Source organism: Pocillopora damicornis, chromosome 9 (assembly GCF_964200805.1).
Source record: "Pocillopora damicornis chromosome 9, jaPocDami1.2, whole genome shotgun sequence".
NCBI classification, from domain to species: domain Eukaryota; kingdom Metazoa; phylum Cnidaria; class Anthozoa; order Scleractinia; family Pocilloporidae; genus Pocillopora; species Pocillopora damicornis.
The window spans coordinates 9,200,859-9,205,858 of record NC_142678.1 but is presented as its reverse complement, the minus strand read 5'-3'; the positions used below and the strand labels follow the sequence as shown (position 1 = coordinate 9,205,858).

Sequence of the window (5,000 nt, the reverse complement as noted above, 5' to 3'; positions counted from 1 at the left end):
GCATTTTGTCCCGGAAGGGGCATCTTGTGTCTTCTTGTGTCTAACAAAAAATTGTCTGCCTGGTACAGCGTACTGGAGCGAGAGTGACAAACAGCATACATTAACAAATATATATAGCTACATAGCACAATAGATAATTAACTAACACCAATAAGGGGTGATAATACCAACATGCCCAAGAAATAACACGTAGAAAGTCATTATCTCCTATACGTCGTACCGGAGATCATTTGCATTATAACATAGCGGGCGTGCTTGCCCTATGTAAGTCCTATTGGGCCGCTAAGAACAAAATCTTTATTTACACACACCCGTGCGTAAATAAGATGACGTGAGCATTTTTTGTTCACTGTCTCCCTGTTATAAAAGAATTTGCTCATGCTTTTAGCTGTGCGTATATCGAGTTATGGATGCACTTGAGAAGTTTGGAGGGCACTCAAAAAGCTAGAGTTGCTCTCGGCTGCGCCTCGAGCTACTCTTACGCATTTTTCGTGCTCTCCAAACTTCCTGCATGCATCCATAACTTGATATACGCACGTTAAGCATGAACAAAATCTTAAGTGCTCGATAAATTTGAGTTAATTTCTCGCACCAAACGGCAAAGAACTATCCCCAGTTCCTATTTGCTTATTCTTATTGAGTTTCACGAACGATAACAACGACTCAATCCATGTTAAGTCAGATACTCAGTCAGTATCTTACGTGCAATTACTCGAATGGCCCGGATGCATGAACTTCGATTAACTGCGCTTGCTTTGCGATGTTCCATTCGGGCTACTGCCACTGAAATGGTGGCGATAGCTCCCTAACACACACGAAAAGTTGTTGGTAGGGTATCATAATTTATCTCTGCAAAACGTTTTATTATCATCTTGTCGCACGTCAGTGAGTAGTTTTCAAATTTTAGTTCCACCTAAACGACAACTGAAAACAATCTAATCAATAGAGAAATTTTCCGTATTTACATATAGCCTCATCTAAGTAATCTGGGCTGGGTTGTTCAAAGCTGGGTTTAGATAACCCGGGGTGAGTGTGAAATCGGATTTCAGCTCTAGAAGCTTTTAAGGAAAATTCAGTAGAATTCTTTTTGTCAACAATTTGATGATTGGACGCTCCATATAGAGTAGAGAAAATGATCCCAAAAAGGCTATCGAACAAAGAAGTATAGAAATCCAGATTAAAATTTAACCCTGGGTTAGTGCTAATCGGCTTTCGAAAAACTGGGCCCTGAAGGACTGGGTGAACTCGTGACAATTGTGTATACCCAAGACGAAGTCGAAAGTTTGCATAACTTCGAGGAATTCACCAAGCCAACCTAATGTTTAAACGAGGCTCTGTAATTAACAGAAAAGGTCTTCCCATATATTCAGTTAAACATATTTAGCAAAAAATACCAATCCATGTAGCATTGTAGGTGTTGACATACTCTCGTCAAAACACCCTGGTTATCGACTAATGAAGGTGTGCCTAGTATCTCAATGGCTTTATAAGGCTTAATGCATTATTGAACCAGACCGGACCAATTAAGCCAAAAAAAAACTTTAAATTTTCACACAAAAATGATGTTAAAAGATCCTCTTTTTGCCCACGATATAAAACGTTAGACTCCTCTAATTGACTCTTTCTCACTAGTCTTATTCCGCTTTAGAGAATTTTTTGTTTGTGTCTGTCTCCATCGATGTACATGGACTAACCAATAACATCTCTAGTTACACTATAAAATTTGTTGGTATAGACTGTAAGCTGTTATGAATTACAATCATTCACGGGAGAGAAATACGTAAAAGAGGACATGTATTTGTGTAAAAAAGGCTGGATAAAATGTATAGTTTTGGACTGCCTCGCAAAGAGTTGATTAACGGTATTTTCTAACAAAACATTTAAAATACTACTCTAAAATGACTTTGCGTACAGCCACGCTCTCCACGTCAACTTATTTGATTTAAGTCATTAAATATTTAAGGCTTGGAAGAACGACTCTAACTTTTAATCATTGTTGTACCCTATTAAGAGAGGAGTTCCCTACATACAGTGACCACCTGCAGCATGGTATGTTAAAAGACTCCTTCTTTGTACAACGTCTTCATTAAAGCTCATTAAAACCTTAACAGTTGAAAGGAGACCGACGTCCACTTGTCAGCCTCAATAAACATTCAAACATCCTTTTGTGGCATGATCATACCGCAAAGCAGTGGAATAAAAAGGAGAAAAAAAGAAAGGGAATCAAAAAGGTCTTTATGCAAAGGTAAAGTTATCATGGAGACTTAGAAAAGAGATGTATGAATACGGGCAGGCTTAAGCTGTTCAGCCATAATACATCGTTTTAGGGTTATCGTATCGCTTTTACGACAGTCCTAGTCAAAATTTTATTGCGCAAGGAATGGAATATGGAAAATGGGGTGACGAAATATCAACAAATTCTAAAGGCATTTTTCCTAAGATCAATTAGAAATATTTTAATCATGAATCATGTCAATGTAGTTTTTGGCAAAAAGTTGATTTATCACGCAACATTTTGGTTTCACTTTGACATCACCTTACAATCAAGAAATAAATTATGCTGCGTTGATATGTGTCACCCTTATTAGTCTATGAGCTAATAATCGTCGTCATCATTCATTAACTTATTCACCTGGAACTAATGGAGCCTCAATCTCATTGCATCTGTCGAAGTTATGCCCTGAGACACGTTTGTTGAAAATCCAGTTAACTTCACAGATCCGAAGCCATAATTTACAGTTCTCAAATTGAGGGATAGTATTTTGGGTCTTGGTACTTTTGAATTTTAAAGCGATCAAAGTTTCTATCTTGAACGTAAACACAACTAATAAATTAAGCTTTGTGGATCTGAATCTACAAGGACTTTCGAGAAACAGCTCCCTGGTTTCTACACTCGCTTAGGTCTTTATTCGGCCCAGTTTGAGAGTTAATCTCCAAAACCGTTGAAACAATTAATCGACGACTCTGAGGATAACCCCTAATCGCCAGATTCACCATGTTAGATATCGTCATAAAAATTTAATTGCTTCTCAAGAATACTCATATCCGGTATTCGTTGATGACTTCGATATTTGGTTTTCTAGTGACATATGTCCAAAATTCTGCCAAGTAGCTAAACAGAAAAAAAGGAAAACACCTCTACCATTATACCTAGTTTGCATACCAAATGTTAAATCATTAGCCGATGAAAAATCCAAATTTTAAAGATCGAACAACGTAAGCTTCACCTTCATCATCTTGCATTATCCTTTGGTTATTATTATCATCATACGCATTCCTTCCACAAATTTTCCAGTGCTAATTACAATCCTTTCTCGCTGGAATTTTGAGAGTGTGCTTATTACTATAGTATACCTTTTAAATGAAACAGTTTTTGCCCTTCTTTCACGCCTTCTCTCACAATCCCCACAATATGTTATTGTTAATGTTTCATTAACTAATTCCATGACCATCTGATGTGGTCTTAGGGGCCCTCTTTTATCAAAACATGGTAACCTTTAAATACTTTTTGACGTGAGACTTTTATCCCAATTAATAGTTAGTGGAGAGCCAAAGAATTGCATTTTGATTTTCGTGTTTCTGTTGTGGCCATATCAAACCGTTATTTCAATTCAACCGACTTACAAACTTCCTGTTAACCAGTACATTAGAAACAGCTGTAATGTTAATGATCCCACGCAGTTGACTGATTCCTCATAATAAGACGTGGATAATATGTATTTACATCTACTCATTAAAGCTTTTGAAGGAAACCGTCATCAACTGGAAGCTCTTTACACCAGAAAATTAAAATTAAATTAATTGGTTTGTAAAATTAACTTAGAGGTTGTACTAATTTGACACTCATTTGTGGCAACTGGTAAACTACAATGAGAGAAAAACAAAGAAATACATTGCAAATGGATCTCGTCTCTCTTTTACTTCATAGTGAGGACAAAAGTATTAGGATATTCTGTTACAAACACCGGATTGGGGGATTTTTCAATTTTACTCTCACAAATTATTGGGCGTTGTATATTATGTTTTACTCATTTTCGTTCGTCGGATGCGGCCCTTCGGCATGTTTATATCACCATGCCTTCATTTCCGGAACTCATCTCTGACTTAGAAAGAAAATTTTTGTTGCATTATTCGATCTTGTCGTATCATGAGAATAATTAGAGTAGATATGTCTATGAGAGCATACAGGTGAAACAGGAACTTAGAGAAGAAATAAGCCTTCAGATGAAAACAGACAGGCATTAATAAATTATGAGAAAACACTGGTGCACCCCCCTGAATAGAATTGAGTTAAACGATGCTAATTAACGGTTCAATGTTTAGGTTCACTCTCTTAATTTGACGTATAGAGGCTTCCTCAGGGGAATTATTTGAGTCGATCAGTATGATTGACTTCTTTGTAAATTTCATATCCACGCGACGCCTTTGGATGCCGGCGGACATAGTTAGACTCGGATTCACCTGTCAGAGTGGCCTATAAAGCTTCTCAGAATAACTAGTTAATCATTCTGATCACAACTGGGTGAACTGAAGAGAAGCAGACATGAACACAAGGTGGATTATACTCTTCTCCTTTTTTTATTTGCTGCTTCTGATTAATCAAGCAGAAGTCCAGGGCTACAGCCCAACGTCTCCAGTGGGCAAACGGCGCTTTCCCCTTGAAAGAATCGTGCAGGTATTTTGCTGTTCAAGGGGTCAGAGAGGTTGAATATTGTGAAAGCTTTTGTGAAAGTGAAGTTCTTATTTCTTTTCATGCAGCACCAAGATCCAGCCCAGAAAACTGCCATGCCAGCTAGAGGTTATTTGTCAGGTTCCATTGGAAGAGAAGTTCGTCAAAAAGAGGTCAGTTGGTGTTTTAATTATGATGACATTTGAAAACCGTGAGCGAGCATTCTTCTGATTAAATCAAGTAAAATTTATAACTTAAATTGTATTTTCCCAAGGAAAACATTCCAAAATTCAGCTTTATTCGTCTTGCAATCTAAAAACCATCAGTGTGT

The 5,000-nt window shown here is 37.3% G+C and overlaps 2 protein-coding genes and 1 long non-coding RNA gene across 3 annotated transcripts in view; 1 reads left to right on the top strand and 2 right to left on the bottom strand.

The window, feature by feature from the left end:
* LOC149039999 (uncharacterized) overlaps positions 1-221 on the bottom strand; it is a 5,154-nt gene extending 4,933 nt beyond the window's left edge. The window contains exon 1 of the mRNA XM_089181730.1: positions 1-221. This exon is cut by the window's left edge and continues 337 nt beyond it. The gene's annotated coding sequence lies outside the window, so the exon portion shown is untranslated.
* The window catches only part of LOC149039997 (uncharacterized), a 32,877-nt gene that overhangs the window by 10,480 nt on the left and 17,397 nt on the right, over positions 1-5,000 (bottom strand). The window lies entirely within an intron of this gene.
* LOC149039998 (uncharacterized) overlaps positions 4,308-5,000 on the top strand; it is a 1,044-nt gene continuing 351 nt past the window's right edge. Inside the window, exons 1-2 of the long non-coding RNA XR_016179758.1 lie at positions 4,308-4,675; positions 4,759-4,842. This is a non-coding gene — a long non-coding RNA (uncharacterized LOC149039998). The remainder of the gene's footprint in view (positions 4,676-4,758; positions 4,843-5,000) is intronic.